Raw genomic sequence first — 26194 nt, forward strand, 5'->3', positions numbered from 1 at the left:
TCTCCCTCACAGAATTCAGTGATTTTCCCCTACCAACGTTCACTTGTTTCCCAAGCTAGAACGGGCTCCCTGCTCATCTCACATGTCGCAGGGCTCATTCACCTCCAAAGGCTTCTCCCCACGCCACCCCGACCCGGCCTTTACGGGCCTGTGCAGTCTGACCAGCAGGACTGCAGAGGCTGAGCGCACAGGGCCCTGGGACTAAGTGACTGCGTCCCACCCTGGCCCTCTTACTAACTGCACAGCTTTAAGCACGTTTACCTCTTCTTCCTTCCTGCTGTCATCTATGAAGTAAAGGTAAGGGACCACAGTACGGACCTCACGGAGCAGGAGGATTAAATGAGTAGCAAAGAGCTTAGGACGGGGCGGGACAGCTAGTGAGCACCGCTGAACGCGAGCTACCTGACAGAGGGAGGAAAGGAGGAGTAAGAGGTGGAAAGACGCCTTTACTCAATGATTTCATTCCCCCAGACTCCTGAAGGGCAGAAGGGATGAGGATAGTTAGGAATTCTGCGGTGCCTAAACGGAGACTGTGCACACAGCATATTTTGTCAAAGGATTCAATGAATAACAAAGATGATGTGTTGGTGAACTAGAGGCAAGAGAAAACATTCTCAAGCAAAATTCTTCAAGCTCTGAGGAGTTTATTCACTGTACTCCAGTTTATAAGTGCAAAGCAGTCTGTCCTGCGCCTGGCAGACCGCACAACTCCACACGCCTCTTCCAACGCGCTTCCCAGCGTCCTGGCGCTTTCAATTCTGGGCCCTCTTTCCAGGAGCCCTGGTCCATTCGCATGCCTTCCTACCAGACATCTATCCCTGCTGGGGTCCACGACTACCTACAGCCCTCAAGTCATCCCCCACTGACTTAGAGATGCCTCCATTCGGCACATCTGCAGCTGAAATCCTCTCCATCCCAACTTCCCTCAACCCAGTCCGTCTCGTCCCCAGTCCAGCTAACGGCAGCCCAGGAACGTCCAAGGCAGAAACGTGAACTCTCAACTCCTTCCTTTCTGGTTTAATTGCCAGAGCTCTCGTTGTATTCTCTCTTCAATCCAGGTACTTCTCTCCATCTCCATGACCACTTTAATGCAGGTCACTGTCACCTGTCACCCTGTTAGAACAAGCTCCTCATTAGTGGTCCTATTTTCAGACTTCCCCGTTCCCTAATCTACTATTCATACAGCAGTCTAAATGATCTTTTTAAAAATGAATCTGGCCATGTCTTTCCTTGTTAAACCTTCAGTATGTGGCTCCCCTCTGATACAGGAATGAAGTTTCAATAAGGCCCACTGTGATCTGGTACCTGCTTATCTCCCCAGTCTCATTGGTCACCCCCCGACCCCCCTTTGTCCTCCAGCCCAATAAGGCCCCTTCAGCACTGTGGAATTGCCAGTAACTCTAACAAGTTCTCTGTTCTGCTCCCTGGGACTCTTCTCCCTCCATAGAACTGTCCCTCTCCTACCCCTTCATCTGGTTGGATTCTCCTGTCAGGAGTTTCTGTGGTTCTCCTGGGTCCTGTACCTACCCCCATCACAGTCACATCCCACTTGTAAGCCCTGCAGAAACTCTGAGCCCAGAAATTGTGGCTTATTCATATCTTCCCACCTTGTGATTAGCAGGAACTGGATGGTTATTTGAGAAATGCAGATTTGGGGGTGGGGGGAGTTTGAGGATTCTAATTCAATTGCTCTTCAACAATAAAGCACAGAGAAATAAAAATAACCTCTAAGACTGATTGCTATTTCATAAGCCTAGAAAACACACAAGGAAAACCAAACTTGCCTAATGGTAAAACTATTTAACAAAGAGGACTGCCACCAAATCCACATCTGAGAATCCTATAAACAAACTCTCACCATAGAGACACTGCCAAGGCAGTGTCTACTCGAGAAGAGAGAAGAAACCTCAGCTGGCAAGTAGCTCCAAGCTGCTCCTCTGCTTACGTTAACAAGTCACATGTACTTGAGTTTTCCAGAATATGTGCTTTTCCTTGACAGGGATTGAAATGCATCCTCAGATAAGGTCTTTGATTATTCATTGACATTTGAAAACCAGTAAAATGCCCCTTCATCCAACATTCTAGAATTTAACTGACAGCAAAAACCACACAGACACAAACACACCGTCCTATGTGCTTTCACATACGCACATACTCACACAGAGGCCTTCACATACACATGTAAAATCTAAGTGAGGAGGGATGTTAATTATATTAAGAATTCGTAGAATGTATAAAAGACTAGACTCTTGGCTTCATCTACAAAGACACAGACAGATCTCCTGCAGACACACATGCGCGTTGTCTAGAGGCCCTGGTAGCTCCTCTGCTTGTATCTTGCTGAGACCTTTTGTTAGTACAGACCACGTAAACAGTAAAACAGAAAACCAAATCAAGGTGACTGGAGGATGCAGCTGCCAGGATGGAATTTTTCTTTCACCAAAATGCACCAGAATTCATATAAAGAAAAGCTTGATCTGCTTTTTGAACAGGCTATTTCCCAAGGAAATGAATTTATAAACTTGTTTAACTCTACACTCAAACCTTAACCCTTAACTTCTAAATCTTAGCCAATATATGCTTTATAAGACTACTTAATTCAGAGACTTGTACAGTACATTTCTATCTTTAAAGTGGAGATTCTATGTCTCTCTCTCCAAATTTGTTTCCATTTTTCCTTTACAATTAAACTGACAACTGAATAAGAACTTTGCTTTTATAGTATACACAGAATAGGACTTAAGCAAAGCTTAGAAAGTAAAATAGTATAAAATGTCATAATGTAGTATCACAAACCAGTGAGTAAAGAAAGGGTTATTCAACAAACAGGACTAGGAAGAATAAGTATCAAATTAGGACCTCATTTAAATTATATACCTAAATAAATTCTAAATGTACTAAAGCAGGAGTCAGTAAACTTTCTGTAAAGGGCCAGCTAGCCGATATTTCAAGTTAACTAGTAAATATGATAGGTCTCTAACATAATGACTCAACTCTGCCACTGTAAGAGCACACAAAGACAATATATTAATAAATAAATGTAGCTATATACCAATAAAACTATATTTACAAAAACAAGTGGCAGGCCAGATTTGTCCCTCAGGCTGCAGTTTGCTGACCCTGGACAAAAAAAAAAAAGGAGAGAGACAAAGACTGAGACAAATAGTAAACAAATTCCAAAAGAAAATGTTGGTGAATATCCCAGCTCAGACAGGAATTCCTCAGCATATATGTCACAGAAGAAATCATACAGGAAAAGATGGCTATGTATATCATATACACTTAAACTTCTTCTTAGTAAAACAAGTACTATAAACAAGTTAAGCAAATTGAAACAGCAAATGACAAAATAAATATTTTAAGTGAATATAACAAAGGATTTAAAGTATAACAAAGGATTTAGAGTTTTAAAAGTATATCTTCTGTCTCTGGAACTGACAAAACTGATGTTAGCAATGACCACATACAAAATAAACCCTAAGAGTCCCTGCTGCTGGGAATGCAACTGGATCAATCATCAAACAAATAAAACAATATACCTTAAAGGGCCTTAAAAAATTCCTTCCTGCCTTAACTTTACCTTTAAACTCTAACCTACAAAAATTAGAGAGACACACAAGTATTTTAGGGTAAAGATGCCCTCTCTGATCTTAATTTATAACAACGTAAATGCCTAACAACAGGAGGTTTTTTTTTTTTTAACTTCTAGTACATATATAAATCACAATGGACATAACATGTGCACATTAAATCATGTTTCAGCAGAATATTATAGGCATAATAAAATGCTCAAATAAAAAGTACATGAAAAAGGCATCAGGAATTATTTATGGAATATTAGCCCATTTCTAATATTTCATATACAAAGAAAAATATCAGCATACACCACATATTAAGCAGTAATGATTTCTGAGTTGTGAGGTTATCGGTAAATATTGTTTTTTTTTATTTTTCTCTGTAGTCTCTGGATTTTCTATAATTATGTATTCTAAATATGAAAAACAACAAATGTTAACTTCTAAAAAGCAAAAAATGTTGTTACTGCTCACAAGGCCCACGGGAGAAATACAAATCGACTAACTATGGAGAAAGTCAAATTTGAGCAAAGCTTTTCTCCTGTTCCTACCCAGTATTTCTGCACCTCTTTCCCTTTGAACGCCCCTGAAATAGAAATAACAAAGACCTCCCAAGCACATTCCAACCCCACAACAAACATTTCAGACTTCTCTGGGACACTTCATGGCAGTGGTCTTGCTTTCAGGAGCGGAGGAAAAATGGATGTTAATTCAAACCTAAATATGGCGATGCTGCTTGCCTACACGTACAGCAATCCAAGTCACTGCACTTTATCCAACAGCTAATCCCATCAGTGGCTTCATAAAGAGAAAAAAATGAAAACAAACTGCTTGAGGTCACAAGGGGAGAACACAAACTTTCTTGTTTTAAGTTTTCAAAAAACTCAACACAGTCTTTCCTAGAGGACAATCATGGTATAGAGTACATACCAAAATCCTTTAGAGAGTAAACGTACTTTGACTTAGCTAATCCAGGTCCAAAACTCTGCTAAGAAAACAATCTGATAAAGTGTTTAAAACGCATATACAAAGATATTTATCATACCATTTATAATCATAAAGAAATGGAATAGTAGGTATAGGTTAAATAAAATGTTACATACATAAAGGAAAATGACACCATTATGAATAAGATATAGATGTACACTTATTGACATGGAAAGCTGAGTTGATATAGAGTCATAGTCACTTGATATATACTTCCTATGAAAGAGGGTTTTTTTTTTTGCTGTTGTTTTGTTTTGTTTTGTTTTGTCGTGGTACTAGGGATTGAACCAATGAGCATTCTACCACTGAGCTACACACAACTCCAGCCCTTTTTATTTTATTGAGACAGGGTCTTGCTAAATTGCCCAAGCTGGCCTCAAACTTGTAATCCTCTTGCGTTGCTGGGATTACAGGCATGGGCTACTATGCCTGGCTGAACAGTTTTACAAGGACAAAATTCGGGAAGGTTTTGTCTGAAAATGTTTAAATCAATAGTTATCTCTATTGAGTGATGTAAGATTGCTCAGTTTCTATGAAAAAATTTATTACTTGTTTATAATTTAATAAATGTTAAAATAAATGAATCCTGCTGATAAATAAGACAGTGAATTTTAACAAAGATTTGGGGAAAGGTCCTATCCTGTCCTGCACTAGGTCATGGTCGCTTCAGTCAAAAAAAGCAGCAACAAGAGAGCAGGCAACCTCAATGAAATGCATCCAGGAATCAGAGCAAACTGTTCCTTGAAACATCAGCCTGATTACTGTTGTGATCAAAACAGACAGCAGAACCTACTAGCCACCATCAGGAAGTAAAATGGAAAAGACAACTTACCCAACACCAAGATCCCACAACCAGACTGGAACCAGAGAGTTGTGGGTCCTGGTGCCTGGCCAAGAGGGCAGGATCCTCCCCTCCTTACACCACAAGTCAGGTGGAACAGGGCAAGAGGACATGAAAGAATACCTAAAACAATCAAAACCTAGTCTTTACTTCCCCAACTGCCTCAAGCTGAAAGGTGGTATGCCATGTTTCAGATGCCACTCTGTCATTGACAATGCCACTTTCCCCTGCCTCCGTTCCAACCCCCGCCCCCTGCCCGCCATTACACATAGACAAGAAAAGGAAACTGCCGTCAACTCTGTTCTCTTCTCACACTGTACATATTTAATAAATGACTGTTAAATAAGTGCATGCTAAGTCAAAGAATTTTCATGGCCAATAGATTTTTTAAATTAGGAAGAACCATTTGGCCTGGGGAGACTAAAGTAGTTTGCTGAATTCTACATGGTAATAAAGTCTGAGGGCATCCTGAAGATATTTGGCAACAAATTTGTAATAGCAGAACCATGAAACCCTGATTGCTTTGAGGCAATAAGAACAAAAAAGATCAAATATTAACTTAAAATGGGTAAAATTAAAGCTGCATTATCCCAACATACCACAAAAGAAATTGAAGACGAGTAAGTTTATTTACTTCCCTGGTGACTTCAAGCAATTTGCCTTCACTATTATTCTTTATTAAGCAGTTGACAGGGTTCTAGAAGCTGTCAAAGTTACAACGGAGCAACTTCTTCCACTTCAGTTAGAATCGACAAAAAAAAGAACATGTCACAGAATAACCTAACATATCTTCACTTCTTCCATAGTCACAGGAGGGGAGGAGAATATGGCATTGCTATGAGTAAAACTAGGTCAAGTCCTCCTTGACAAGGCAAGGTCCATCACAACCTTCCCTCCCAGACGTGGAAAAACAGAACTTAACAAGCCTCCCCTCCTCATGGAAGGGCCCAGGCTCAGCCACCATGGACAATAACTGTGCATCCTACAGGTCAGCACCCGACAACCAGGATGCCAGCACCCCAGCATTCCTGTCTGCCCAGCACAAATAAGCAATACGTAATTTCCCGAATGAGGTGGACTAATACACTCAATTACTTAGAAAAGGAAAAATCTAGGCTCAGGAATAAAATCTATCCCAACTTAAGTCTTGCTCCTCATTATGGTAGAATTACTAGTCAAATTTTAAGTATGTTATATTTGAAATTCAGTCACTCCACAACCATAGGGGAGTCTACTTCCCAGTTTACCGCCCACCACGGGGCTGAGTCACTTGCTTAAACATAAAAAGAACCTTCCTGCAGGAGACAGCGCGGTACCCGTTCTGAAGCTGAAACCCGCGCTCCAGGCACGCTTCTACCTCAGAGCCATCCTCAATGACCAAAAAGGGGCTTTTCCCTTGTTGTACACTCCTCTATTAGCTTATTAATGTATACTGCCTATTCCAAATGACCTCGAGTGATTTAATGATTTACACATGCTAAGATAAGGAGCACTTTAAGAAGCAAATGAGAAAAAGCAAACAGTGATAAAATGGTAACATAGGAAAACAGGAAGCGAAGTTTAAGGGCATTCCAATTACTAGGGATTTGGGAGGCTAAGGTGGGAGGATCACAAGCCCAGGATTAGACCAGCCTCGGCAGACAGTGAGACCTTATCTCCAACCAGGGGGGCGGGGGGGAGATCATTCTGGAAGAGCCTATGTACCTTGTAGAACTGGGTCCAATGTTGGGAGCGAAGGTTTCTTTTAACAGTTAACTGAAGGTTAAATTCAGGTACAAGAACCAATACAGATACAGATATAAATATAAAGATATACAGATACACATGCACATATATTAAGAAGGAAGGAAAAAAGCAGTCTCTCAGGAAAAACACAATCATTCAGAACAGGGAGAAAAGAGATTTCTTTAAGGGCTCCCCATAAAGGGAACATTAAAAAATAAAAATAATAATGGCTTACAATTAGCACTTATGTCCAAGACACTGTCCTAAGAGCTTTAGACATATTCACTCATTTAATATCCCTATGAAGTAAGTACTGTTATTATTCTCATTAACAAATAAGGAAGATGAGGAACAGAACAGTTAAGCAACTCACCCAAAGTGACACAGCTACTAAGCTGTGGATGTGGGCCTCACACCCCAAAGACTAGCTCAAGTCCACACTCTTACCCACTACACTACAGTGCTTCTTACTCTCTGAAAGCAAGTGAGCAATGTCCTCCAGGCCCTTCCTTAGGCCTTTCCTTATAATGTGCTTTGGTACAGGCCAAAGAAAAACACAAAGCTTAGTTCAAAAGCAGGAATTCCACTCAGGAGGTGGTCCACACATGTGGCTCTGCCTGAGGGCAGAGGTTGGGGATACTTAGGGTCTATGGAAGAATGGGTTCCTCGAGTCCTTCAGGCTATCCTTCACGCATGGTACAGTCCCTCCACCCAGGGCAAGTATGAACTGAGGGGCTGAGGGCAGGTAAAACGAGGCTCTTACCAACTGACGCTTCAGGCAGAACCACAGGCAAGAGTCACCACCCAGGCTGCAGGTGGGACAGACACCTTCCCAAACATGCCAAAGGACCCTGGGTGCTCACCTGGGCGTGGAGGTGACCCGAAGGAGTGGTTATGGGCGGGGCTCCCTTATGAATGAGATCGGGTGTCTCAAAACAAAGGACAATAAGGTCCCCAGATGCCTGTGCCATGGAAGAGGTCTCAACAGAGGTAGTCTGAATTAAAGACTGCATTATCAAATGTCAACTCATGATCATATCAAACCTGGGGAACATTTAGGCTTGAACCACATAGCTCCAGGATAAAAGGGTCTGCAAGTAGAACCCTAAGGAGTTGCAAGGCCAACCAACTAGAAAAGATTTTTAAAGGTAAGTCAGTTATTATTTGAGAGATGATTAAAAAAAAAAAAAAAAAAAAACAGCTGTGTGCAGTGGCACACTCCTGTAACCACAGCTGCTCGGGAGATTGAGGCAGGAAGATCCTAGGTTCAAGGCCAGCCTCAGTAATTTAAAGAAACCCTATCTCAAAAATTTTTAACAAAAGAGCTGAGGGTGTAGCTTGGCAGTAGAGCACCCCGAGTTCAAACCCCAGGACAAAAAACAAACCAAAAAACTCACTTTAGTTTTAGAGTGATTATAACCAATCTTCTTAGCAGCTTCTCCAAGTTCAAGACCATAAAACTACTTCATCAGAATTTACTCACCAACTGAGTTCTTATTACAAGGCAGGCACAATCCTAGCTACAAGGAACAGAACTGTGACCAAGACAGACAAAAATTCCAGCCATCAAGAATCTTACTCTTCAGTGTACTCTAAATAACACTAATTACTATTACTAGACATATGATATTATTCTGGATGAGGAATATGTCAGGTAGAGACCAATGTTACCAGGAAACTGGGAAAGGCTCTCTGCAGGTGTTGCAGGGTTACACAGGGCACCTCACTGAGAAGGGGGATCTGAGCAAAGATCTGGAGGAGACCAGGTAAGAGTCAAGCAATGCCTGGGTGGAGATGTCTCAGGAAGAGGGGACAGTAAGGCAGCCTGAGTGGCCAGAGCAAGGTGAAGAATGAGGAGAAGGAAAGTGAAAGAAGCAAATGGGTGGAGAGAACAAAGCTTGGTGGGCGATGCCAAAGACCAATCTGGAGGCCACTGTTAGGGATTCTGTCTTTGACCCTGAGCTACTGAAGGATCCTGACCAGAGGAGTGATGTGGCCTGACATTCCCTTCCAAAGGACCCATTCTGCCTGCTTCGCGGAGCACAGGCCCTAGCGGGCAAGGACAGAAGCAGGAGGCCGATTAGGATCTTTCCATCCAGCAGCATCTCCGCACACACAGGTACAGGTGAGGGTGAAGGACAAAGCAGCCAACCCAGTGCACAGCAGCAGTGTCAGAAACCCATGCTCAGAACTCTGATAGAGCCTGTGGCAGGCTACAATTCTCTCTTGCAATAATAGGAAAAGAAAAGCAAGAGTTTCCTAAGTCAGTCTGGCCAAAGAAGCACAAGCCTGTGCATGGGAGGGGCATCGCCATAACTGGTCCAAGCAGGTCTTCAGCGGTGCTGACTATGGAGCACTACAGTGTGGCACTGTGGGTACATTACGGAACAAAGCCCTGTAATGAGCTACTCCTAAGCAGACACCAGTTATTCTCCAAAGTATATTCCAAAATACATCAGAGCTTAAAATATTTAACCGTTAATATAGCACCACTTAAATTCCATACCGCACATATAATATGACTTCCAAAATGCATCTGGCACCTCAAATGATGCTCTCCTTTCTTCTTCCCAAGTATTTTGAGTGCTAACATCACATAAGCCTCTTCACAAAATGCATCCTCTCTCCCAGATCCTGCAGTCTGTGACAACCAGAACTGACCCCAAGGTGCACATGGCACACCAACACTCAGTGCACAGGCTCCAATGACAGCCTCAAACGGAAAGGGTTTCTGTGTTTCTGCACACCTCGCCCTGCCTTGTGGCTGCAACCAACGCTCACTCACTGAAGCACATTTGTCCCCCACTCATTTTGACAAAACTGTGATAAGAACAGAAGGAAAAATGGCAAAGCATCCTGAGGGAGGAGGAGACCAACATGTGGCTTCCTCAGGCCTGTGATGAGAAGGCCATCAAGGGGCACACCCATCTGTGACTTGACACCTCTTGGAGCCTCATAAAGGGAGGACAGAACACAGACCTGCAGGGTCAAACGAAGTTTCCTGTTACCCTCATAACTCTTCACCCAAAAACATCATAGTTCAGTTTTTAAAAAATAAAACTATAATAATATGTCTCACACCCATTACAGTTTTCTTTCATGCTCCCTTTAAATTTTCCCCCTGAATCAAAGGACTGACCACAGCCATCAGTAAGAAAAACCTAGCCAAGTAAGAGACTAAGATATAAAGGGACTGAATAATGCACCATCACTGGAAGAGGGTCACATATACAATATTCTGAACACAGACTCTGCCAAGTATTATTTCTGGGACTATACCAACAACATGCAAGCTCACAAAGCTACCTGAGAAACTACTCTGTAGTAAAATACCTTCCTCCAGCTCCTTTCTGTATGGATTTAGCTTTGATCAATACATGGCATTCTCGTACATATAGGCACCTCAAAACTTAAATACAAGGTCACTAATTACCCATTCATACACAGAGCTACATATACACAAACATATTGAAATAAATATATTTGCTTTACAAATAAAGACTCATTTACTCTACCATCATTAAACTACTTATGAATTAAGCAAAAGAGCATTTACCAGACAGGAAGAGATCAATAGTTCTGAATCTTCTTTTGTCCAATTGTATGCTGTATATTCAAGGGCATTATTCTCTCCTTGCTGCTTGCACATATAAGCACAGTTTCTTTCAAAAACGGTGCGGATGCCTTTGAACAGAATCACACTAGTAGTACAACCCATCCCCAAGGTGTGGATGCTCAGATTTCTAGCAATCTCTACTCCATTTCCACATCATCTTCCTTGGCTCTTCAGACACAGTCTCCCACTGTACCATCTTCATGACAAGCAGTTACCGGCACCAGAACAGAAGGGAAGCTCCAAGCTGTCACACTAGAATCTGCTCCTGCCCAACAGCCTGACAAAAAAAAATCCAGACTCCGGGTATCGAACAGGAGGGGTGGGTGGTGCAAAAATAAGATGACACACCTCAGATGCACCAAGACCTTGAATGTATCATTTTTCCATTGGATTGCTTCACTGTTAATATGAAGAACAAATATGCAAAAGATTTACACGGAGTTATTGAAAAACTGCCGGCTTCTGTGATTTGCTTGGGATTGTTCTGAATCTCAGAACCTGCCCAAAATGAAAAAGACGGTGCCAGACAGTCACACTGCTGCAGATGCTGCTGGAAGGCACAAAGAATGTTCATCTGCTGCAAGAAATCACTCTCCCAGAATGCTTAGCCTAGCATCTATATTAGCAAACATCTCTTTCCTTGACCTAAATGTGCTGTTTGTTTAATCCTGCATCAGCAAGGAACAGAGAAGCAAAAGGGAAAAAAAGTCCAAAAACGAGTAAAATTGCTAAGATGACTGCTGCTATGGAAACACATGTAAGTGCACTTCAAACAACCTTTTGCATGTATGGGTAACAGCCTGCTGACAGCAAACCGCAAGGGAACAAACATTGCTGTGGGGATCTTGACTTCTGCCTACCACACTTTGCTACAGAGGACTAGCACGCTTGCACTGCTTAAAGTATTTTCCCATCTCTAGCACCAAAAGCTGTAAATGAGAATATGGATAAAGGGTTACCCCAAATGGCGAGACATGTGCTCTGAAGCAGTGTTCCAGTATGCAATCGCAAAACATGCTGAAGTCTCACAGTCAGCACAGTTATTATTTTTAGTGATATGGTCCATCCACTGCAAACTGAACTCAGTAACACTATACTATCTCAGGTGAATCCTTGGGAATGGCTAAAGTTTTCCATTGATATATCACACTGCCTCCTGCTATTTTCCTTCCTAAAAAATAAAAAGCTAAATATATAAAAACAGCATGATGCACACACAGGGAAAACCCTATCACTTACAACATGAATCTAGAAAAAAAGGCATAATTCTTTTAAGATCTGCTCTGATATTATTTTTCATTTCACAAGGCAACAGATAGTTTTCATTTTCTATCTATAGATTTCCAAGTTAGAGTGAATTTGAACTGAATGCTGAGGAAGGGAAGAGAAACCCAGGCCATGTAGTAAAAGCAGACCTCTAGTGAACACCATGGAGTCAAGATTCCAAAATGTCTGTTTTGCCTAGTTAGTTTAGCCACTAGACCCCAAGGAAAAGCAAAAATCTAGGCTTATTATGGCTCCTGCATTCTTATGCAAAGTGTATCTAACAGCCACATAAGATCAAAGGGGTGGAGATACTGGCCATATGCACAAAACAATAACTCTATGGGGCCTAGAACATTCCAATTCCAAGCAGTGATTCTGTTAAATGAAAGCTGTAAAACTCAAGATTACACCCTCATCTGTTAACAGGAAATACAAATCTTCATGAGATATTGGGATAGAGGCAGATAAACAACATGGAAATTCACCTATACAGAAACATAAAATTAGAGACTATAAAACGCTAACCATATGGATTAAATTGTCTCTCTTAAGAACTCAGAAATATCCATCAATTAACCTCACTTCTATACTTCAAGGAACACCTTAAATGGCAAGTTTGTTCAGTATAAAGATGATACCTAGAAAATTCAAAATTAATTTAATATTATTACCTATTTCAGATATCCTAGGTATAGAAGATAAAGAATATTATTTGAGAGATAAAAGACAACATTTGAACTTTACAAAGGATTATAAATGACAACCAAGCAAATTTAAAACTCCTGGTAAATTTTATTTGATTTATTTTAAAAACCCTAAGATAGTATTTAATGGTCTTAAATGTCCTCACCACTAAAAATAAAAGGTTAAGTAATAGATGTGTTAACTAACTCGACTATAATTATTTTGTCAGATGAAATCATTACACTGTATACTTTAAAGTTACACAATTTTATTTATCAGATCTCAATAAAACTTTAAAAAAGAGAATGGAACAACTTACTATCCTTCAGAGGAAAAAGAAATGCTTCCTAGAGGTTCATTAATAAGCATTTAAGCAATTTGTATCAATTTTAAATATTAACCTTTTTTCCAAGCAACAAAAGTAGTGGGCAAGAGAAAACCAACGGAATATGTTGACAGCAAAGGAGTTAACAAGGTCAAAAATGGGGTTTCAAGCTGACAGAAGCATGACATAATGAACAATTCAAGAGGTATGTTGACTGATTTGGTTTCACTGATTTTTCTGCATCAGAATGATTCTAGGCTGTTGAAAGGATAATTATCATGAATTTCATCAAAGAACATGAAGAGATAGATGGTGTCTATTGGCAACCAGTGCAGCCACCTACAGAGTACGTTTCGATTTGGAGCTCACATTCACTCTTACATATTTAAAGATCATGTCTAATTTACAGAGCTCCCAAGACTGGATGTCTATGTTTGACTCCCTTTTGAGATTCACACCCAAATGGATGTCTTCCTGCTAGAAATGAGACCTGACCCTCCCATCGCCTCATCAGCTGTAAATCAATCACTTTTCAACAAGACAAATTCAAATGGCATATCCATACAGTGGAGAATCATTCAGCCATAAAAAGGAACAAGGTACCAATGGATGCTACAACACAAAGAGATCTGAAAAACATCAAGCAAATGAAAGTACCAGTCACAAATTCAATTATATGACTGCATTCAAATGAAATGTCCAGAACATGCAAATCCACAAAGAAAATGGATTAGTGCTCAACTAGGGACTGAGAGAGGAAATATGGGGGTAACTGCTAATGGGACAGGTTGCTCTTGGTAATTAAAATGTTCAGAAACCATTGTTTCTAATATATAGAATTTGTATTGATTTTAAATATTAATCATTTTATATCTACGTAAATATTAACCTGTGGTAACATATATGCTATCTATACACAACATATAGTCTATGACTATACTAATAAAACAACTGAATTAACACCTTAACAGAGTGACTTACATGAAAGGGGAATGTGATAAAGGGCTTGATTCCATTTTTGATGCTTGATACAGACAGTTTTGAACCTCACCCCTCTGTCCCACATCTGGATATGCTGATAGGAAAACCCAGGCTCCTTCTTTTGGCACCAGAAGGAAATTCAAAACACTCAGGGAACCATCACCCTCCTGCCTCCCCACAGACTACTACAAAAACCCCAAGCCAGTCTCCTTTCAATGCCTACCCAAGCCATTGATTCTAGGACCTACTTGGGAGCTGCCCTATTCTCCCTAGACAGCATTTCATTTTGTGAATAATAAACCATTTCATGGGGGTAGATATGATGTCGTTAGGCTCAACATACAAAAACATTCTGGTGGTGGAGGAGGCAGTACCCACCCTGTCTGCAGAGTGGCCTTAACAGTGTATTAGCTATTAAACTTAGGGAGGGGAGAGGAATGACACCTCTCCCAAACTCATAGCAGACAACAGAACAGGGGAGAATGCAACCAAGACATAGCAAGTGCCTACTGCTGTATGCCTCCCAGGGATTTTCTGTGGAACTTAAAACCACAACCTTGCTTGAAGAATTTAACAATTCCTGGATGGTGCTTTGGTCCCAGTTCTCAGGAATACCCTAAGATGGCTGGGGCTGCCCTCAGGGTGTGCATTACAGACCTGGGGGAGCGGATTCACACTGCATAAACCACTGGAAAGCCTGTATGTTTAAGATCTGCTGGCCTCCTCAGTGGTCACAAAAAAACTCAGCCATGCAGCCAGAGACCACAGTAAACAGGTCCCAAGCTCTGAGCCCCCTCAAAATGGAACCATCTGGAGCTTCTGCTTCCATCTGCAGCTCTCTCCTTGCCAACTGTCATTCTGTTTTAAATGTCTTCTAAAAGTCAAATTAGTTTGATTGGTAGATTTACTTACTACTTTCCCAGAAATATATGGATAAAGAGGAATGTGAAATAACACCTAGAGAAGCTAGAACTACAAATTAAATTAACACTGTATTTCAAACAGAGATGTCTTCTACCTCGGTCAGACACTGGTTCTACCTTGAAGGCTGGGAGGAGAGCGGAACTTCCATTCTGTAGTGGCTGAAATGAAGATCTCACACGACAAAGCCACATATCACAAAACCTAACTAAATGGAGTGTGAGTAGAACCCAACATGTCACTCATTCTATATAAATGTCATTATGATAGCCAGTCCCCAGGAAGAGCTTGTTTCCATCCTTGACAGTCCATATTTCTTCTAGCAATGCAGTGAGGAGCAAAGAACTCTCAGGTAGGTTGGCCTCTCACTGCCCTATTCAGTTCACATTCAGACAATACCATCGAATATAAATAGAGTGCATGGCACATGACCTAGTATAGATCACATGCTAAGGAAGTGTCTGTCGGTTTTGTCTTCCCTTTCTGTCCCAAGTAAACTTTCTTTCGCAGTGCAGTGCCGGGGATTGAACCCAGGGCCTCATGCATACACAGCAAGGGGCCTACCGCTGAGCTACAGGCCCAACCCCCAGAGATAAAGTTTTTTTCCTTCCCTGATATTAAGACTAAAATCAGGGTAACTCCTCTAAAACTGCAAGTATCTCTGACACAAAATTCAAAGATATGAGAAATTATTTATCTTGATAAAAAATTATTAAAAGAGAAAAATAGGTTTGAAACATGAAAAGGGAGTTAGGAGAGGTGGCAAAAAAAGGAATGAATGTGTCAGCAATTGTAAAATTTCAAAGTCTTTTTTAAAATAAGGGAAATTAAAGAATGTTATCAACAAGGCCTTTTAAAAATAAAGAAAGAGCTAGGCGTGGTGGTGCATGCCTGTAATCCCAAAGGCTCCTGAGGCAGGAGGATCAAAAGTTCTAGGCCAGACTCAGCGACTCAGTAAGGACCTAAGCAACTTCACAAGACTTTGTCTCAAAATCAAAACTAAAAAAGGCTGGAGATGTGGCTCAGTAGTTAAGTGCCCCTGGGTTCAGTTCTGGTACCAAAGTTAAATAAATAAATATTTTAATTTTTTTTTTTTTTTTAAATAGTAAACTCTCTTAACATTGTGTATTTCAAGAACATGAAACTTAAAATTTCGGCTTATAGCATTTCTAAATGTATCCATCATTATCCCCACCTCAAAACAATCACAGAGTCAGAGCACTTTAAAATGCCATTAGTGGCAGTTACCTTTAGGTGAACAGAGAGAACAGGCACACCCAGAAGGCAGGGCTGTGGACAAGAGCCTTAGACCTCCTGAGAATCCCAGATCTGCACTCTTGCTGTATCACTGCTGTGAAGAAAACTATTTTTTCTAAAAATGTATCCTTAGAGGTATAACCACATAAAATATTGGAATAAGATCTGTTGCTAACAATAGTAATTCAATGTTCTCAAAAGCACAGAACACAAAGCAACACAGGTTTCTCCATGTTGGTGCTGAAATTCCAGAGAGGAAAAAATCTGTGGGCTGCTCTGAGCACCCATGTGAAAGGAAGTGAAAGCAACCCAACCTGGCTCCAGGGATAAAGAGTAAAGGGAAGTGCCCTGCCAGGGTTGGCCAGAGTTTCTCAAAAGAAATGAGTGAAAAAAAAAAAAAAAAAAAATTTTTTTTTTTTACAAGAGACCAAGTTAAAACTGTGTTAAAATAAAAATCTCCAAAAGAAGAAAAAAGTCTTATTTCAGATAAGAATGTAAAATGGGAGACGGGGAGGCAGCAGCGAAGGGGAGCTGGCTGCCATGGACGACAAGGCGTTCACCAAGGAGCTGGACCCATGGGTCAAGCAGTTGAATGATTGTAAACAGCTTAACAAGAACCAAGTGCAGACACTGTGTGAAAAGGCTAAGGAAATTTTAACAAAAGAATCATGTGCAAGAAGTTCGGTGTCCTGTTACAATCTGTGGAGATGTACATGGCCAATTCCATGACCTTAAGGAACTCTTTAGAATTGGTGGAAAATCACCAAACTATCTATTCATGGGTGACTATGTAGACAGAGGTTATTATTCCATGGAGACTGTGACTCTTCTTGTGTGTAGCATTAAAGGTGTGTTTATGTAGACAGAGGTTATTATTCCATGGAGACTGTGACTCTTCTTGTGTGTAGCATTAAAGGTGTGTTATCCAGAATGCATTACAAGATTGAGAGGAAATCATAAAAGCTGACAAAATTACCCAAGTATAGGGCTTTTATGATGAATGTCTATGAAAGTATGGATATGCCAATGTTTGGAAGTATTTTACGGATCTATTTGATTACCTTCCACTTACAGCTTTAGTAGATGGACAGATATTCTGCCTCCATGGTGGCGTCTCTCCATCCATAGATACACTGGATCATATATGAGCTCTGGATCGTTTACAAGAAGTTCCACATGAGGGCCCAACGTGTGATCTGTTATGGTCGGGTCCAGATGACTGTGGTGGCTGGGGTATTTCACCACGTGGTGCTGGCTACACGTTTTGACAAGACATTTCTGAAACATTTAACCATGCCAATGGTCTCACACTGGTTTCAAGTGCTCACCAGCTTATAATGGAAGGATATAATTAGTGGCATTATTGGAATGTGGTTACCATTTTTAGTGCACCCAATGACTGTTATTGTTGTGGAAACCAGGCTGCTATCAAGGAACTAGATGACACTTTAAGATACTCTTTTCATCAGTTTGATCCAGCACCTCATCATGGAGAGCCACATGTTACCCAGAGCACCCCAGACTACTTCCTATGAACTCCTCCTGGGAAAATTTTGTCTTTGTATGTGGAAGTATACCTGGCTTTAAAAAAATAATAATTATATATATATATATATATATATATATACACATATATATTTAAAAATGAATAGAAAAAGCAACAGTAATCTGTGTGTTTCTGTAACAAATTGTGATCTTTCTTGGCATTAAACCACATCATGGACCAAAATGTGCCATACTAATGATGAGCATTTAGCACAATTTGAGACTGGAATTTTAGTACAGTATGTTCTAGATTGTTCAGTCTAACAGTATGCAGCTATATTTGTAGTAACCATTTTCCTCTGGACTGTTCAAGCAAAAAAGGTAACTAACTGCATCTTCTGTGCGCTTATTTGGAAATTTTAGTTATAGTGTTTAACTGGCACGAATTAATAAGGGTTGGAGTTTTATTTGTACGAAAAATTCACAAGCTGACTTCCATTTAATCCATTACCCTTTATTTTACTGAAATGTATAATTAACAAAGAAGTCTTCTTGGGAGTATGTTGTCATAACATAGAGATTTCCCTTCATTTAAACTAAATTACTGTTTTATGTGGATCTGCATATTTCTGTATATTTGTCATGACAGTGCTTGCATTCCATTTGGTGTACTGAACAAATAAACTTTCCATTTTAAACAACAACAACAAAAAAAAGAATGTAAAATGGTACATACAACCCTGTGGAAAACATTATGGCAACTCCTCAAAGAAGTAAACAGAATTATCATGAGCTCCAGTGATTCCACTTCTATGGATATATGCAAAAGAAACAAAAACAAAGACTTAAGCTATGTACACACCCATGCTCATTGCAGCACTAGTCACCATAGCCACAAGGTAAGAAAGACCCAAGTGTTCACTGAGCAATAACTGAATGGACAAAACGTGGTATGTCCATACAATGAAATATCATTCAGTTTAAAAATGAAAAATTCTGAAACATGCTGTAACATGGATGAAACTTGAAGACGGTATACTAAGTAAAATAAGCCAGACGCAAAAGACAAACACATGTCTACTTATATCAGGTGCAAAAGACAAATACACATCTACTTATATCAGGTAGGTGCAAAAGACAAATACATAGCTACTTATACCAGGTGCCCAGAACAGTCAAGTTCAGAGACAGAGTATAGAATGGTGGTTGCCAAGGGTTGTGTGAGGGGAACTGGGGAGCAGTTTAATGGGTAGAGTTTCAGTTTGAGAATTTGAAAAAAGTCCTGGAGAGGGAGGGGTGGGGATGGACCCAATGCTAATGAACTGTACACTTAAAAATGGCCAAGATGATAATTTTTATGTTAGATGTACCTTACTATATTTTTTTTAAAGGAAGATCCCCCCAATTTATTGAGTACTGTTTTCTTACCACTGCTGGAAACAGGTGAGGAAAAGAACAGAAAGCCAGGAGAGGGAACTAGTCTTTTCTCCCCACTCTTCGATGGCCCCTCGGCCCCTCACAAAAGGCAGAGAGCTAGAGGAACAGGTTTCATAACTTTTATTTTCTATTTTCTCATTCAACTTGTTACTGGCCTTCTTGGAAGTCCTCCTAATTATGCACATCATAGAAAAAGATACAGCTGATATTTAAATTTCTGATTTGTACACAACTTCTACTATTTTGAGAGCTATAAAGAACAAACCAACAGAGCTACGTGGATTGACCCCTCATTGGGAAGCTGCAAGCAGTGGCTGAACCTCAGTTATTTTATGAGAGGTCAAGGAGGAAAATCGTGACTTCTGAAGGAGCTCAGTTCTTTGAAGAGAAACCAATAAACCCTCACAGGCTGACTCAATGTCAAACATGAGAAGCTGCCAAAGGAGCTCACCTACTGGCCTAGCACCTTCCTGAACACCTCTGCAGGGGAGGTGCTGGTGGAGGGTGACTGATGGCACAAAGGATCTCAGTGAATACAGGCAGCACCAAGAAATGCACCAGCTGTAAATGAGACTAAAAGAAGAACAAGGAAGCAGAGCAAACTCACAACAACATAATGAAATCAGAATTTCACAGTGACCTCATCTTGGCCTCCATCAGTCTCTTCCCAGGAAATTCTATTTTAGGCAGTCATCTGAAAAGATCACATAATATCAAGCTATACTAAATTTAAACAATAAAATATGTGTATGTGAACAGCATTATGAACCCCCTGAAGCAGTATGTTCTTCAAATGGAATTATGGCTGGCATGTGAAGAGACTAAAATTCAGAATCTATAATACTTCAATTACTTGTACATTTTTAGCAGCTATCTTAATTATTGTCATTGTGACAGGATAGAAATAATGTCTCAACATAAATATTCCTTGGAAGCAAAAAGGAAAATATAAAATCATTTATAAAATTTGAATTTCACATTTTTTAAATTATTGTAATTTGGTCAGATTTTTCAATTAATCAAAAAAGTAGTAAGAAATATACTATAGTGGTTTCCTCTCTAAATATATAGGGAGAAAAAATATAATGTTTCAAAATAGTCTTATGTTTTTGAAAAAAATGGAGGAAAGAGTCACAAAATAAAATATGTATTCCCTTGTCCATGTTCTAGTCATGTAAAAAGGAACTAGATGTATCCTCTACCTCTGCTTAGACAGTCATTAAGCCTCATTCTTTACTGATTCCTTCGAGTTTTTAATTTCTTTTGACAAAGATACAAAATTCAGAACCTTCATTAGATTCTCAGCTGAGTTATGGCTTAATTTTTGCCTGTGTTTTAAAAGAGTGCTACTTTGATCAAACTCTCTCTGATGCTTAAGTGGATTTAAATAAGTCAGAGCAATGAATAATTTTAGGCAAAACAACCCTGAACATAAGAACTGAACAGATTACAGAATTTGCCATCCCTCCTTGACAACTAAAAACAGGAACCAAGAAAAAAAAAAAAAAAACAGTAAACAAGTAAAAAGTCTTTGATAAAATGCAAATCAAAACAGAGATGCTACTTCAGAACCAATAAATGGTTAAAATCAAAGACAATTATAAGCACAGTGAGGATGTAAAGAACCTGGAACCCTCATGTACTGTTGGTGGAAATGTAAAATAGATCAGTCACTTTAAAAAATAGTCTGTAAGTTCTTTAAATGATTAAAAGAGTTATATTCTATTCAATGATATAAAGAAATAAGGTACTGGTATAACACCAATGACCCTTGAAAATATGCTGACTGAAAGAAATCAGTAGTGAAAGACACAGGTACTTAGTATGAAATTCATTAATATAAAATGTCCAGAGCAGGCAAACCTATAGAAACAGAAAGTAGATTCATGGTTACCTAGAACTAGGCAGCTGAGTCAGGTGGAGTAGAGGGTGATGGCTGAGAAGTCCAGAGTTTTTTGGGGGGTATAATAAAAATGTTCTAAAATTGACTATGGTAATGGATGCACAACCCTCAATAATACTGAAAAATCATTGAATTTTTTGCTTTAAGTGGATAAATTACATGTGAATCATATTCTGATACCGTTTTTGAAAAAGCAGGACATATCAAGGGGTGCATCCTTAGAAAACTGCATTTTTCTTGAAGGGAACCTATGCTTGACACAGTTTTATTTCCAAATACATCACTACCCCTAACAGTGAATTCCCAAGAGCATTCTTGGCACTGTATATGCAGAGGGAGGTACAGAAGAGAAGGGTAAGATGATTTCTTCATCCAGAGCCAGTTAAAGCTATTGTGCTTTAAATTCATAGAACACTTTTAAAAATTCATAGAATGCTTAACAGAAACCTTTTGTCTGGTCAATAACTTCAGTTCATTCATTATGTAAGGCAAGATCTGGGTCTGAGGGCCAAGTCATCTATCCAAATTCATTCAAAGAAATTTGTTTTGCAGATATTTTCCCACAGATTTTTCTTCTGTACTTTAACCACAGGCTCTCAAGAGCCAAGAAAAAAATACCATTAGAGAAAAAAATCAGAGAAAGGATAGAAAGAGATAAATAGAGGATAAGAATTTTATTTAAGTCAGAAAATTGGTTCTTTTAGGTCAATCTAGTCACCTGACCTATAAAGGAAATTCAAACTTTAAATATAAATTTTAACATAAAATTTAATGATAAAAATTATATAAGAAAATCTGTTTAAGACTGTGTCACATGGGAATATTCCTGCTACATGCTGGATAATGAGCACAGAATTTAGCCTCATGTTCCCAGTCTTCCAGGTGATCCCCTTTGGGGTAGCAATCCTTAGACCTTGCTCCAAAGAACTAAGATTTTCAGAGAAGCCCATCCTCATGTTCAGGCACTGAAGGACTGTAGCCGACACTGACACCCTGTGGAGCAGGACTGAGAGATAAATGCAGGTTAAACAACCAGGGTTTGGGAAAAGGAAATCAGAAGTTCAAAAATCTCTTTAAACCAGTAGCTTTCAAAGTATTGTCACCATGGATCATATGAAGAAATGTCTTTTAAATTATGATGCAGTAAATATGTATAAAAATACTTCCCTTGACAACCAAATTTTAATCCTGTTGCTTGCTATTCTGGCTTCACAAGCCTGTTACGGTGCACTGAAAAGAAGAAGAGAAGAGAGGAAGGAAACAGCTCACAGCCCACTAGCTCCTTTGCAGAACCACTGCAGGTACTAGTTTTTAAGGAGCATCTCTCAGCACTTGGAATTCCCAGTCTTACCACATAACCCATCACCTGTAACTGCTGCCCAGAAGAAAGGCATGGTCCTCGGAACATGGAAATGTAAGAAAACATTCTACAAGATGGAGTTCTATCTCACATGATGCAGTATTTGCTCTGAATTAGTTACTTCCCCAAAGTCAAAGACCTGTTCTAGGAGCTGGGGTTGTGGCTCAGAGGTAGAGTGCTCTCCCAGCAGGGATGAGGCCCTGGGTTCGATCCTTAGCACCACATAAAAATAAAAGAAAAGTATTGTGTCCACCTACAACTAATATATATACATATATATATATATACATACACATATATATATACACATATAAATGTTTAAAAAAAAAAAAAAAAGACCTGGTCTAGGAATCAATGGGTGGAGGTAGGGGCAGTCTCTCTCACTATCACCCTAATAACCCACTCAAAGAATTTCTGCTTCCCAACCCTACTGGTATAAAGTTCCTAGTTTTAAAGGGAAGAATGTTCCCATTAAAAGGAAACAACATTTCCAGTGATTGGAAGGTAAGACTGTCACTTGGTCATCTGGGGCTCCTTAAGCTACTGAACCAAAAGGTGAAAGAGGAGGATACCCTGCCAGTTGGCTAAGAGGAAACGGGGGTTGCTGCCTCCCAAAGGATCAGGAAGGACTTATGGCTTCCTTCTTCAGGGAAGTTTAGTACTTCCAACCCCTATAACAAAAGTCAATTAGGATCTACAGTAACTTTAACAAGTTCAGAATTCAGACCTTCAGCAGACTTGAAATAAAAAAACCCTAAGAACTTGAGGGAAAAAACCTGGCTGGGAACAAAGGAAGCATGGGATGAACAAGGGAAAGAAAGGTATATATATCAACTACCGCTAGGTGGGCCTGACCTGGCCCTTCTTGCCATTCCTTCTTGTTTGGGACTGGGCGGGGGCTGTTGACACCAAATCTTCTGTTTCTTCTTCTTGTATTATTTTATGCAAGCGTTGTTGAAAACTCTACAATTTATACTTTGTATAACACAATACTGAAGCAGAACTGCAACTACATTGAAGAACTAATTAATAAAGCCCAGAAATGGATAACGTGACTCTCTCCCAGAGACAGATACAATGACTGAGACTTTGTGACAGGACACCCCATTTGGGGGAGTTGGTGAGAACATGTTTACTGTGTGAAGGATATTCACATTCTAATTAGGCTGAAACAGTAGTTTTTGTTATGCACAAGTTCAAATATGTTTAGAAGGGTGGGTCTAGAGGCTGAGAATCCAAAGGGGTGAATGCCAGTTAAAAGTTATTGTCCCTCAACTCTGGCCCCACCCTTCCAAACTCAGATGTGTGGTGCTGGGCTGGGACTCTGAACCCATTTGTTTTATGGGTTGGCTCCATTCGGCTCAGCCACCAAGAGACGCTAGGGAAAGACTTGCAAGGCTTGCTCCTTGCCTGATGCTGCTGCTTCCTGCTGGCTTCTGGCTCCCAGGGTCACCCCAGCAGCACTTCTTCACCAAGCAGCAGCAGTTACTTCCTGTGCCCAGCTGAATCAGGTTTGCAGGTTTGCAGCGCTGGAGAGAATAAGACTCCGGGAACCCCCTTCAAAAACACCACCACCAGCTGCCCAGCACCCACGCTGAGGCCTGGGCTGCAGATTTTTAAGACTTAATAATAATGGCTATAGCCCTACAGTTGACAGCTGCTTGCACAGCCACCACCTCTATGATATCTTATGATTTTGACCTTTATATTTAATAACACTTCTCTATATTTAATTCTGTTAAAATAACTGGGGTGATGGATGTTTTCTGAATGGACACTGAGTTGCATACTACCCTAGACTATAAACACTTTTCAAAGTCTAGCATCGTCAAAGAAGATATGCGAAGAACTGATAAGCACATACAAATGATGTTCAATGTCACTAGTCATTAGGGAAATGAAAATTAATACTACAGTGATGTCCCACTATACCTATTAAGATAACCAAAATCTTTAAATATATTTTTATTTGTTCTAATTAGTTATACATGACAGTAGAGTGCATTTTAACACATCATACATAAATAGAGTATAACTTCCCATTTGTCTGGTTGTACATGATGTAGAGTTATACAGATCATGCAATCATATATGCACATAGGACAATAATGTCAGATTCATTCTAGTATCATTCCTACCCCATGAAGATGGCCAAAATTTTAAAAGATTGGCCATACTGAGTATTTATTGGCAAGGTTGTTGAACAGGAGGAAACTTCACACATTGCTGATACAGTTACTTTGGGAAACAGTTTGACAGTGTCTCAAAATGTGAAACAAAGTTACCATACAACCTAGTCATTCCACTCTTGAATTCTATTCAAGAAAAATGAAAACAGGTGTCCACACAAAGACTTATAAACAAATGTTCACAGCAGACTGTTCCTGATATCCAAAAAGCATAAAGAACCCAAATGTCCATCAACTGGTCAATGAGTAAACAAAATGTGTTTCATGAAAACAACAGAATAGAATATTATTTGGCAGTAAAAAATGAAGCATGAACCATGCTAGAACATGAATGAATCTCAAAAATATTAAGACAAGTGAAATGAGCCAGATGCAAAGGCCACATATTGAATGATTCCTCTATATACAATGTTCAGAAATGGTAAATCTACAGAGACAGAAAATAGATGTGTTATAGAAGAGGTGCATGAGACTTCTTTTGAGAACAACGGAAATGTTCTAAACATAGATACTGATAATGAGTGCACAAATCTACAAATTTCCTAAAATTTAAATTGTACCTTTAAAATTGAGAATGTATTGTGGAATGTATAAATTCTACTTCATAAAGCTGTGAAATAAAAACCTAGGAAAATATTTGAAGAAAATTTTTGTCATAGACAAATGAAATCAATCATTATGAGAAACCACACCACACTGACAGGTAAAGTGGAGCGGGCGTCTGCAAATTCATATAATTTCATGGGAAAAGTACAGGATGCCTAAGAACTAGACTACTTTTCTGTTTTTCTTGCAAATGATTAAAAATGAATTTTGTATGAGGCATTAAAAAATTGTCCAGCTTGAATGAAAGATGGTTTCCTTGCTTCAAGACACAACAGACGGGACAGAACAAGCATTCAGATCTAGCTGAAGTCACCAAAGAGAAAGACAACATTCTGAAGTTGAGAAAATTCTCCCTTGCATACAGACAGCTTTTTTTTTTCTTTAGGCATGTTTATTGACAAACAGGGACATCACCAAGGAAGCGTGAATGACCATTGGCATGAATACATCAAGCACATCCCTGAAATTGTTCTTCACCTTGAAAACAAACTTGAATTTGAACTCCAGTATCATTACAATGTAAGAGTAAGATATTCCTGAAAATTGAACCATTTCTTCTACCAGACTAACCATTCAAAAAGATAGGAAAATCCTTTCTTTCTTTTTTTAATGATGGACCCAAATTTTGAACTCACTTATTTCTAGATAATGAAAAATGCCCATGCATTCTCCCAAAATTCATGTAAAGTATCTCCAAAAGGAATATTAATAATATAAACTGGATAATAAATATCTTGTTTTTATAATTGATGTTTTAAAAGTATTATCACTTTTTAAGATTAGTTTTAAGTGGTTTGTGGCACCAAATTATTTTCTTCAATAGAACTCAAATTTGTAACATTGTGCCTAAAGAAAATGCAAATTTAGAAGACATCGCTTCAAATGTTATCTAGAAATTAAAACTTAGGCCATTAGACATGGGTTGCCTGAATACTCTCCCACCACAGAACCCAAACCAGGCTCAAAGAAGACTAGGGCTGGGGCTGGGGCTCAGTGGTGGAGCACTTGCCTAGCATGTGTGAGGCACTGGGTTCGA

The 26194-nt window shown here is 39.5% G+C and overlaps 1 protein-coding gene and 1 pseudogene across 6 annotated transcripts in view; one reads left to right on the plus strand and one right to left on the minus strand.

Moving 5' to 3' along the window:
* Positions 1–26194, minus strand: part of DOCK9 (dedicator of cytokinesis 9) — a 276566-nt gene that overhangs the window by 197975 nt on the left and 52397 nt on the right. The gene's annotated exons all lie outside the window — the stretch shown is intronic.
* LOC306659395 (serine/threonine-protein phosphatase 2A catalytic subunit beta isoform-like) lies at positions 5461–22611 on the plus strand (annotated as a pseudogene). Its single transcript has 2 exons — positions 5461–17014; positions 17087–22611. The product of its transcript is annotated as a serine/threonine-protein phosphatase 2A catalytic subunit beta isoform-like (transcript).

This window comes from Sciurus vulgaris (genome assembly GCF_902686455.1).
Source record: "Sciurus vulgaris genome assembly, chromosome: 4".
Lineage (NCBI taxonomy): Eukaryota > Metazoa > Chordata > Mammalia > Rodentia > Sciuridae > Sciurus > Sciurus vulgaris.